Below are 12501 nucleotides of genomic sequence, written 5' to 3' on the forward strand. Positions count from 1 at the left end.
TATACACTGTACAAAGTAGTAACTGAAACACTGTATTGTTAACTTTATTTATTGCACACATAAACATAATATTATGACAAAAATAGCACAAAGGAGAAGAGAGGAAATGAGCTATACTGGAGCATTATTAGCATTAATCTGAAGTAGACTATGCTAAACTCACATGCATACTGTGATCCACAGAACAAACACTAAAAAAAACAAAATTTTTTTAAATCATAGAAACTAAGTAAAATAGAAAATTATTCAAAAAAAGTGATAAAAGATGAACATAAGACATGAGATACTTGAGAGAAACAGCAAATGAGATGTAATCCAACCATTTCAAAAGTAACATTAAATATAAAAAGATCAAATATTCCATTAAATAGACCAATTCTCAGATTGGATAAAAAAAACAATGCCCAATTATATGCTGACTGCAAGAGAAACATTATATTAAGACACAAACATGCTGAAAGGATGGAAAAAGACATATCACACAAAAATATTGAGAGCTGCAGGAGCTACACTAGTTATCTGGAAAAATAAATTTTAAAACTCTTACTAGAGACAAAAGTATGAACAGAAAGATATAGCAAATAAAAATATTTGCACTTAACTAAACAGCCCCAAAATAGGAAAGCAAAAAAAAATGACTAAAATGACAAGAGAAATAGACAATCTAACAATAATGGATAGCAACTGCAATATCCCACCCTCAATAATGTATAAAAAAGTAAACAGGAAATTAGCAAGGACACTAAAGATTTGAACACTATGAACAACTTGACCTAAGTGACATCTATAGAAAATTCTACCCAAAAGCAACTGAACACATATTCTCCTCAAACATGCATGGAACATGCTTCAGGATGCTTGCTAGGCCACAAAACAAGTCTCAATTTCAAAAAACCTAAACGATACAAAGAATGCTTCCAATCTCAATGTAAATTAGAAATCAACAACAAAAAGAAACTAGGGAAATCCAAAAATTTTTAGAAATTAAAAAAGACACTGCTAAATAATCCATGCATCAAAGAGGAAGTAATTTTAAAAAACACAGATCTATATCAAGTTAAATGAAAACAAAAACAAAACACCAAAACTTACAGGATACAAAGAATGAATAGTGTTTACAAGCAAATTCAGAGCCATAAACACCAATATTAACAAAAAGAGTCACGGGGCTGGTGCTGTGATACAAGGGGCTAAGCCTCTGTCTGCAGTGCCAGTATCCCATATGGGTGAAGGTTCAAGTCCCGTCTGCTCCACTTGCAATCCAGCTCCCTGCTAATATGCCTGGGAAAGCAGTGGAGGATGGTTCCAGTGCTTGGCACCCTGTACCAGAGGAGGAAACCTGAGTGAAACCCCTGGCTCCAGCTTGGCCCAACCCTGGCTCTTCCCGCCATTTGGGAAGCAAGCCAGTAGATGGAATATGTCCCTCTCTGTATCTCCCTTTCTGTAATTTTAACTTTCAAATAAATAAATATTTAAAAAATAAAGAATGTCTCACATAAATCACCACATAAGAGAACTAAACTCAAAGCAAGCAGAAGGTATGATGCATATTAGAGGAATCAATGCAACAGAAAAAAGGAAAAACAGAAAAATCAGGATCAAAAGTTGGTTCTTTGAAAAAAATAACAAAATTGGCAAACCTTTAGCTAGACTGACCAGGAAAAACAGAATGATAAAACAAATTACCAAAACCAGAAATGAGAGAGAAAGCATCACTACTGATCTTAGAAAAATTAAGGGATTATAAAGGAATATTATGTCAACAAACATAAACAAATTATATATTATAAAAAAAATTCCTGAAATGACACCAATTACTGAAACTGATTTAAGGGGAAACAAAACATGAATACCAAATAAATAAATTAAATTAATAATTAATATCTTCCTACAAAGAAAACCCTGGTCCACATAGTTTCACTGGTGAATTTTACTGAACTCACCTAGAATTTTAATGAGATTATTTCCTTATTTATTCTATGAGGCCAGCCATTTACAAGGGGCCAGCATGGTGGTATGGTGGCCTGAAGCTGTTACTCCCAAAGATGCCATCCCACAATGAAGCCACAGTTCAAGTCCTGGCTACTCCACTTCCTATCCAGTTTCTTGCTAATGTACCTGGGAAAGCACTGGATGATGGCCCACTTACTTGGTCCCTTGATGCCCAAGACCAGTTCCTAGCTCCTCGCTCATACTGGCCCATATCTTGCTGTTTCAGCTATTCAGGAAGTAAACCAGCAAATGGGAGATTTCTCTCCCTCCTTGTCTCTGCCATTTAATTAATTAATTAATCTTTCAAAAAACAAATTTCCACAAAATATCAGTATACCAAATCCAGAAACAGGCAAGAATGATACAGTTTGGCTATTCTCAGACCTTAAAGATAAACTTACCACATGATCCAACAATTCAACTCCTAGTAATATCCCCAAAAGAAATTAAAATGTATGTCCACACAAAAACTTTTATGTGAATATTAATGGCAGTATTATTCATAATTACTAAAAGCAAATTTTCATCAACTGGTGAATGATTAAACAATATGTGCTATTTCCACACAATGAAATGCTATTCAGCAGTGAAAAATTAACACATGCTACACAGCGCAAAAGAACCTCATAAACATTTATATTAAATGAAAAAAAAAGACAAAAAGGATCACACGGCTTACGATTCCTTTTATATGAAATGTCTAGAAAAGAAATCTATACACAGACCATTAATCAGTGGTTGCCTGAGGTTAGAGTTAGGACCAGGAATGACTGCAAAATGGGTGTAAGGTCTATTTTGGGAGCAGTGGAAATGTTTCAAGACCATACTGCGAAGGGTACTCAACTCTTCAAATTTACTAAAAATAACTGAATAGTATTCTTAAAATAAGTTGAATTTTATGGTTTGTAAATTATACTTTAACTATCAAAAAACTTAAGTGCTGGTCTAACCAATCACCATCTCCCTTAATCTAACTTGAAAGGTTTATTAGCTAGCTATTCAGAATGTAGAAAACAACTGAATTGGAACTGGTGAGAACTGAATTTCATGACATGGTGGTTAGGCACAAAGGAATGTGAAATCAATGAAAACTATATAAATTCAGCACATGTGAGAATCAATATAGCTCAGAGAGGTTATCTGAAGAGTGATCTGTCTCCAGGGACTAAAAAAAAGAATACATAACTACTAAACCACCCACTTCTTTTTAAATCTTGCATATATTTAAACTTGCCACATAATGGAGGGGAAGAGCAACACTCTGCTAATCAAAGAAATTCAGATGCAAATAACTGATTTGCTGTTGTATGCTAAAATAAGTAGCATCTTAAAAGTTTTTTTAGGAGTAACACATAAAGCCGCCACCTGCACTGTTGGCATCCCACATGGGCAAAGGTTCAAGTCCCCGCTGCTCCACTTCCAATCAAGCTCTGCTATGGCCTGGGAAAGCAACAGAATATGGCCCAAGTGCTTAGACCCACTCCTGGCTGCAGATCGGCCCAGCTCCGGCCATTACAGCCATCTGGGGAGTGAACTAGCAGATGGATGACTCTGCCTCTCTGTAACGCTGCCTCTCAAATAAATAAATCTTAAAAAAAAAAAAGTTGTATTTTAGGGGCCTGCACTGTGGCACAGCGACTAAAGCTGCTACCTCTGACCCTGGCATCCCATATGAGCACTGACTCAAGTCCTAGCTGCTCCACTTCCAATCCAGCTACCTGCTAATGGCCTGGTTAAGCAAAGGAAGATGTCGCAAGTGCTTGGGCCCCTGCTCTCACATGAGAGACCTGGAAGAAGCTCCTGGCTCCTGGCTCTGTCTGGCCCATCCCCAGCCATTGAAACCATTTGGGGAGTGAATCAGTGGGTGAAAGACACCTCTCTGCTTGTCTCTCTGTCTCTCCCTCTCTCCTTGTAACTGTACCTTTCAAATAAATAAATAAAATAAATCTTAAAAAAAAAAGTTGTATTTTAACATAAGTCACATGCAAACAGAAGTCTTGTTAAGGTTGAATTTCAAAATGAGTATTGCTAACATGGCTTTGCCCAACCTGAGTGTTACAATCTTAATAGCTAATGTCTATCCAGACATCAATATATAACAGTACACTGGGACAGAGGACCAAATGTAAAAGGAATGAAAAAGTTAAAAAGGAAGAGTTAAGTGTTTAGAATCCACATAAAGATAGGATTAGGAATGTAGAATAGCTTGAAAAAGAAAAATGCATACTTGGCCAGCGCCGCGGCTCACTAGGCTAATCCTCCGCCTGCAGCGCCGGCACCCCGGGTTCTAGTCCCGGTCGCCCCTCTTCCAGGCCAGCTCTCTGCTATGGCCCGGGAGTGCAGTGGAGGATGGCCCAAGTCCTTGGGCCCTGCACCCGCATGGGAGACCAGGAGAAGCACCTGGCTCCTGGCTTTGGATCAGCGCGATGCGCCGGCCGCAACGGGCCAACCGCAGCAGCCATTGGAGGGTGAACCAACAGCAAAAGGAAGACCTTTCTGTTTCTCTCTCTCTCTCACTGTCCACTCTGCCTGTCAAAAAAAGAAGAAAAAAAAAAAAGCATACTCATCCCTTTGAGTCAATAAGAAAAAATAGAGGCAAAAAGCAAACTGTAGAAATAGGTGACCTGCAATAAAGAAGAGGCTCAGTAAGAAAGCCTACAGGAGTAGACAGACTTCTCTATCACTGGTCCAACAAGGGTGAGGACTGAAAGAATGGGCAGGCTGCGAGAGACAGAAGACTGAGATGAAAGGGAGGAAATAAAGGTGTGAATAAATTAGGGCTCAACCAGTTGGAACGAAAACACTTAAAGGGAGGGTGGTTCAAGTAGAAAGGTAGAAATGAAAGCTCCAGGAAAGTCAGAAGTGAGGTGAAACTTGAAGAGAAAGGGGATGGCTGTTGAAGAGAATAAAATGAAGAACAAAGCTATGATGGGCTGCAAGATAGCGAGCTGGGAGATCACCAAATAACCCAGAGGGAAATGAGAATGAAGTAGGCGTAGGGTTACCATGCCTACCGCACCAGGCTACCCTCTTGAATCCGGGATGGGAACAAGGAAAGTGTCAGTCAACTGGTATTCAAATTAGACAGCTCACCCACAAAAAAATCTTTTTTTATAAGTTTAATTTATCTACTTATTTGAGAGGTACAGTTAGAGAAAGGGAGAGAGACAAAGGTCTTCCATCCATCCGCTGGTTCACTACCCAGATGGCTGCAACAGCCGGAGCTAGGCTGATCTGAAGCTAGGAGCCAGAAGCTTCTCCTGGTCACCCATGTGGGTGCAGGGGCCCAAGCACTTGGACCATCCTCTACTGCTTTCCCAGATCATCAGCAGAGAGCTGGATCAGAAGAAGAGCTACAGGGACACAAACCGGCACCTATATGGGATGCCGGAGCTGCAGGCAGAGGCTTAGCCCACTACACCACAGCACTGGTCCCTCCACAAAAAATCTTAGGAACCACATCAGTGTGGCAGAGACGTCTGGCCTACCAGTTAAGATACTGGTTAAGATGCCCACGTCCCACCTCAAGAGTACCTGGGTTCAATGCCTGTTTCTGCTTCCTGACTCTAGCTTCCCGCTACTGCACACCCTGCAAGGCAACAGCAATAGCTCAAGTAACTGAGTTACTGTCACTCACATGAGGGACCTGGACTGAGTTCCCCAACTCCTGGTTTAAGTTCCAGACAGTATAAGCATTTGTGGAGTGAACCAATGAATGGTACCTCCCTCTCTGTCTCTCAAATAAATAAGACTATCAGTAGTAAAAGCTATCTCACACTTGAGAACTCAACACTAATCCAAACAATCTGGTTCAAATCAGGAGGTCAAGGTCTCCAGAGATGCCAAACTGAACCCAGCTGACCAGGTGAAGCAGGTGCCAATACCTAAAGCTCAGGTTCCCTACAGGTAAAGTGGGAAAACTGACAATGAAAGAAGCTGTAGTCAAAGAAAAGAAATCCCAAAGGTTCCAAACAGTGGCTTTAAGACAGCCTGAGAACAAGACGAACACGTAAAGGGTTCTTTAGACTTTTTTAAAACATTCCACATGGGTGCAGAGGCCCAGGGACTTGGACCATCTTCCATGCTTTCTTAGGCAGATTAAAAGGGAGCTGGATTGGAAGTGGAGCAGCCAGGACTTGAACCAGCGCCCAGATAGGATGCTGGCACTGCAGGCTGTGGCTTAACCAGCTGCACCAATGTTGGGCCCCGTTCTTTCAACTTTATAAAGAAATCTGGAAGGCCTAGAAGGGACAATACTGCAGGTAAGGAGGAAAAAACATTGCTTCTTGGCCTTTTGGTTAAGATCAAGTGTAGGAGAAAAAAAAAACACAAACAGGTTGGTTAATGACATTTCAAAGGCAATATTTCTTTTTTTAATATTATTTCTATTATTTCTTCACTTTTATTGTTTTATCATTAGACATTAGCTTTTTATAAAGATTTATTTATTTGAAAGAGTTACACAGAGAGAGGAGAGGCAGAGAGAGAGAGAGAGGGAGAGAGAGGGAGGGACAACAAGGGAAAGAGAGGGAGGGAGAGGGAGGGAGAGGGAGGGAGAGGGAGGGAGAGGGAGAGAGAGGGAGAGAGAGGGAGAGAGAGGGAGGGAGGGAGGAAGAGAGGGTCTTCCATCCAATGGTTCACTCCCTGCAACGGCTGGAGCTGTGCCGGCCAAGAGCCAGAAGCCAGGAGCCTCTTCCAGGAGCCTCTTCCGGATTTCCCACGTGGGTGCAGGGGCCCAAGGACTTGGGCCATCTTCTAATGCTTTCCCAGGCCACAGCAGAGAGCTGGATTGGAAGAGGAGAAGCCTGGACTTGAACCGGCGCCCATATGTAATGCCGGCGCTTCAGGCCAGGGCTTTAACCTGATGCACCACAGCGCTGGCCCCAAAGGCAGTATTTCAATAAGCCAAACCATAGGACATTCTAGAACAATACATGAGGAAATGCAAAATAATATATCTATTGATCTACAACAATTAGGCAATTACTACATCCAAATTTAAGTGAATTGGGCCCTGCACCCCATGGGAGACCAGGAAAAGCACCTGGCTCCTGCCATTGGATCAGCGCGGTGCGCCGGCCACAGCGCGGCGGCCGCGGCGGCCATTGGAGGGTGAACCAATGGCAAAGGAAGACCTCTCTGTCTCTCTCTCACTATCCACTCTGCCTGTCAAAAAGTAAAAAAAAAAAAAAATTATGATGAAAGGTAAGATTAACAATAATGTTCTCTTTTTAATTTATAGTAAGTTTATTTAAATAGCAAGGGCATCCTCTGTTAAGTGAATGGATAAACTAATAATGAACATACACACAATCTGCCAGGCCATTTCTACAACCCATACATACCATGTTTCGGTTTCCTTTGCTTGACTAGCTTCTCAACTAAGAAATACTCCAACCAAGTACCGGATTCCCTCTCTTGGTCATGCTGTAACACCCAATGAGAATGTCTGAAAGGTGACAGCTTCTTTGCTTTACCCTAGTGAAGTCTACTGATCCCAGACACCTCCGTTTGAATCACTTAGGCTCTCACAGACATGATGTTTTCTAACTACTTGCCTATAACCTTAAGCCACTTATTACACCTACTTGACTAAGGTTAACACTTACTATTCAGCAGTTTCAACTCTACTGCTCACCCCAAAGCTGCAATTTGCTTACATATCTCTTTTTAAAAGCTAGATTTTGTTAACCCTCAAGCCAACTAACTCCAGAATTTCTCCAGGATGTAGTTATCAGCTGCCTGTTTATAGCTCTCCCAGGGCCACTGCTCATTTTGGGCAGAATCCAGTAGAATACTCTGGAACCACACACTTCCTAGTATATAATCTTTCACAAAATAGAGAATTCTCCTAAAACACTGGTAAAATAAGTGTTCGTATGTAACCCCATCTTTTCACCAGTAGGGACAGACTCTCTTGTATGCATAGAATATATCCCCAATATCAAGAACCAGCAGGTAGTAGACATATTTTTAATCTAATAATCAGGATGTTAAATATAACTATTTCCATTACATATAATTAGAGAAAACACAATAGTATACAAAGTCTGAAAATCAATAATTGAAGACTTACTTGTCAAATAAATGAATATAAGAATATAGTCAAACCAAATGCAGTGGTTCCCAAATTCTAAACTTCATACAATAACCGTACTAGGAAGCTGTACTGATTAAATAACAGCAGATGTTGTAATAGACAAATCCCCAAACTGTAGCATAACAGTAGTTTCATTTTTATTTCGTGCTTACACGAAGTCCAGAAATCCATGTTAATGATCAGCTAGGGTCATGAGGAGGCTGGAGACAACACAGGCTAACAGAGCTCCCTTTGACCCATAATTTCTAAAGCTGCTCTTGCAAACAATACTGAGCCTTACAGTTAGGGCAGTGAAGAGTATCATTTTAAGGTTTGTACAAGGGTATTCTAAAAAGTTCATGAAAAAATGGAATTAAAAGACATTTATTTTGGTGCATAATACCTTTGAAATCCATACAGTTTTTTCATAATATGAAATTTTTTGAAGATTTCTCATATCCCTCATATATGCACGAATTTCAAAATATTTTACATGAAAATAACTTACAACACAGTGCTCCCATTCGATGGTTCACTCCTCAAAGGCCCACAATTCTTAGGGCCTGACCCAGGAACTGGGAACTCAATCCAGGTCTCCCTCAGCCTGGCCAGAACCCAATGACTTCAAGACACCCTGGCTACCTCCCAGAACCTGCATTGGTGGGAAATGAATTCATGTACACAGATGTGAAATGGGAGCATCTTTACCACCAGGTCAAACGCCCACTCCAATAAACATAATTCCACTGTTCCATGAACTTTTTGAAGTACCCTATATTTGTCAGGGCTGAAATCAACAATCAACACTTCTGCTTCATTTCTCAATTATATGGCCATCTCCAAATAAAAAGGGGGCTAGTAAATATTAGTTTGAGCCCCAAAGAAAAGGAAGCAAGATTGGTAAAACCTCAGTGCTCACCACTGAGGTTTTAAAATACAGATTCTGCAGCATTATCCAAGGTGATCCTCATTCAGCAGGTCAAATGAGACTCTAAGAATCTGTATGTACTTAAGCTTGCCAAGTGAGTCTGATATTTGCCCAAGTTGGGCAATAGTGGCTTAGGAAGTAAAAAAGCTTGGGGCAAACAGGAAAAACATTTCTATGGACAATGTATTTATTGGATAAAAGGAAAACCAAAAAAGTAATAAAAACATTGAGCCTTCATGCTTTTACCTTCATAAGGTAACAGGTACAACTTGGGAAACTCTTTCCTCCTTTGGCCTGTGATGGCAGTCTCTAATGGCTTTCTTATTAATATTTGTAGCTTCTTCTCAGGCTTCCTTTATTCACTCATACTCTCCTTGGCCATGAGCTCTTCTCATTCCTTGAATGACCTCATTCACGTCAACTACCACCTAAAACACTAACATTTAACTGCCTTCTACAACCCTTTATTTAAATGTCCCACCAGGACATCAATATATCCAAAACTTCACCTGACCTTCAAACCAGCTCTTCTTCTAGCATGCACTATCCTCTTGGCACCCTAACTAAAAACCAGGGAGTCACTATTCATCCTTCTCCTACAGCCCGTCAATTTTATTTCAATACTTAAAAAAAATATATATATTTATTTGAAAGGCAGAGTTAGAGAGGCAGAGGCAGAGAGAGAGAAAAGTCTTCCACCCTCTGGTTCACTCCCCAGATGGTCACAGCAGCTGGAGCTGGGTCCTCCTCCATGTCTCCCACCTGAGTGCAGGGTCCTAAGTACTTGGGCCATCTTCCACTGCATTCCCAGGCACATCAGCAGCGGGCTGGATCAGAAGTGGAGTAGCCAGAACTTGAACCAGCACCCAAATGGGATGCTGGCACCTAAGGTGGCAGCCTTACCTAAGCCACAGCACTGGTCCCTTTCTTCAATACTTCTGGAATCCACCTTCACTGCCCATGTCTTCAGTAAAACCCCCTTCAAAGAGAACTTCCCACCAGTTCCCCTGCTCACAACTCAACAACATCAATCCATACCCTATCCACATACCTACATATCAAGAGTTCATCTAAAATACAAATCTGGCTTTGATTCCCTGCTCTGGATGTTTAAGTGGCTCATCACTGCCTTCCAAAGCAAAGTTCCAACTCCTCAGAACTCAGCACACAGGACCTTTAACATCTCTTCACACTGTAAGTACCCTGTGCTTTAACCTTATTTAATTTCTGACAGTTCACTGAACACATTTCTTATATCCTTTGCAAGTCTGGTATAGCATCTGACACACAAAAAAAATCAACTGACCAAATGAATATATGCAACAATCATGCTGAAAATGCAAAACTAGAACCACAAATTTTGGAATCTTTTAAAATATTTATTTATATGAAAGTCAGAGTTAAAAAGAGAAAAGGACAAAGAGATCTTCCATCTGCTGGTTCACTCCCCAGATGGCCACATAAGCCAGGAGCCAGGAGTATCTTCCAGGTGTTCCATGTGAGTGGCAAGGGTCTATGTACTTGGGTCATCTTCGGCTGCTCTTCCTAGGCCATTAGCAGGGAGCTGGATCAGAAGTGTAGCAGCGAGGACTTAAACTGCATGCATATGAGATACCCGTGTCCCAGGCAGCAACTTTACCAGCTACACCACAATGCCAGTCCCAGAATCATTATTAAAGAAACAACATTTGGAAGTCTCTAGAGTGGACAAGTTCTGACAATAATGTGATCTTAGATGAAAACAGGGATTTTTCCTTCCTAAGATTTCATTATACTCAAAATAGCTATACTGCCCAAAATGGGAACTAATATTTAATTTACATATTTAAGAAGCTACCGACCAACAAACCAGAAATAGAAGGGAACTTCCTCAACCTAATAAAAATTATCTACAAAAAAACAAAACAAAACAAAACAAAACAAAAAAAAACCCACATCTAACATTAATGAAAGATCATGAACAAAACAAGGATGTTCACTCTCACCACTTCTACTCAACACTATACTAGAGGTTCCGGTCAGAGCAGCAAAAAGAAATGAAAATATCCAGACCAGAAAGATGTAAAATTATTTCTATTCACATATAATATTTACAAGGAAAAGCCTCAGGACTCCACTAAAAAAACTCTAAGCACCAATAAACTAGAAGTTACAGGATACAATAAATAAATAAATCTTTTCAAAAAAAAAGTACAGAAATAAACTCACATTTCTAAACAACTGATTTCTGTTAAGGATGGCAAGATAATTCAATGGGGGAAGAATAGTCTTTGCTACATATAGTACTATGACAAGTAGTATCTACATGCAAAAAGAGAAAAAAAACGATATTAAACTCTTACCTTGCAGAATATATACAACTTCACTCAAAATGGATCACAAACTTAAACATAAGGGTTAAAACTATAAAAATCTTTACATACTTTCCTAGGGCTACCATAACAAATGACCACAAATCTGGTGACTTCAAACAACAGCAATTTATTCTCTCAGAGTAGTGGTGGGTAAAAGAAGTAAAGAAATCAAGGTGTCCATCTGGTGGTTGTACTGTTTACAGGCTTGGGACTGCACAATCCAATCCCTGCCCCCTCTCCCCCTCTGCATCTGTATCTCTCTGTGCTCTCCACTGCTTTCTCTTACAAAGACTGTCACCATTTGGACTGGGGGGACTGGGGGCCCACCTTAATCCAGGATAAACTCATCAAGATTCTTCCCCTAACTATATCTGTAAAAATTTTCCAAATAAGGCCACATGCACAGGTTCCAGCAGTTAGGACCGGGACGTTACTTTTAAGGGCTACTATTTGATATACTACACTTATAGAAAAAGCATAGGAGTAAGCTGTCATGACTCTGGATTAAGAAACAATTTCTTAGATGTAACAGCAAAACACAGGCAACCAAAGAAAAAAACAGATAAACCAGACGTCAGCAAATTAAAAACATTTGTGCTTCAAGGTAAAGCATCAAGTGGAAAGACAACTCATAGCATGGGAGAAAATTTTCACAAATCATCTCTAACAAGGGACTTGTATCTAGAATATACGAAGAACTCTCACAATTTACCAATCCTGATGTTGTAAAATAAGGAGGTATTTGGTCTTTCATCCCACTAACATACACTTCCTAAAATGTTTGGAGTCTGCAGAGTAGAGACTAGTGTCCTTTCTATGCTAATGAGATGACTGGGACTGGTAGCCCCTAGAAGGTTCCATAATGGGGGTTGGTCATGGCAAAGAACAAGCCATGATTAGAGGGCTGAGATGTTAAGCCCTATCTACAATCTGTAAGGAGGGGAGAGAGCTGAAGGCTGGCTCTTAATGACTTGTAATTTATTCAATTATGCCTACATAACAAAATTTCCATTAAAAACCCAAAAGGACTATGTTCAGTTGGCTTCTAAGGCTGAACACACAGGGGCTCTTGGCAGAGCGACACATCTATATACAGCATGGAAGGTCTGTGCCCTTTCACCCATACTTAACCCTGCACATCTCTTTCA

General features: G+C 40.3%; 1 protein-coding gene across 3 annotated transcripts in view; it reads right to left on the reverse strand.

Annotated features, from left to right (window-relative positions):
- The window catches only part of ANKRD28 (ankyrin repeat domain 28), a 185182-nt gene that overhangs the window by 159538 nt on the left and 13143 nt on the right, over window positions 1-12501 (reverse strand). The gene's annotated exons all lie outside the window — the stretch shown is intronic.

The sequence above is a fragment of the Oryctolagus cuniculus genome, chromosome 4 (assembly GCF_964237555.1).
Source record: "Oryctolagus cuniculus chromosome 4, mOryCun1.1, whole genome shotgun sequence".
Lineage (NCBI taxonomy): Eukaryota > Metazoa > Chordata > Mammalia > Lagomorpha > Leporidae > Oryctolagus > Oryctolagus cuniculus.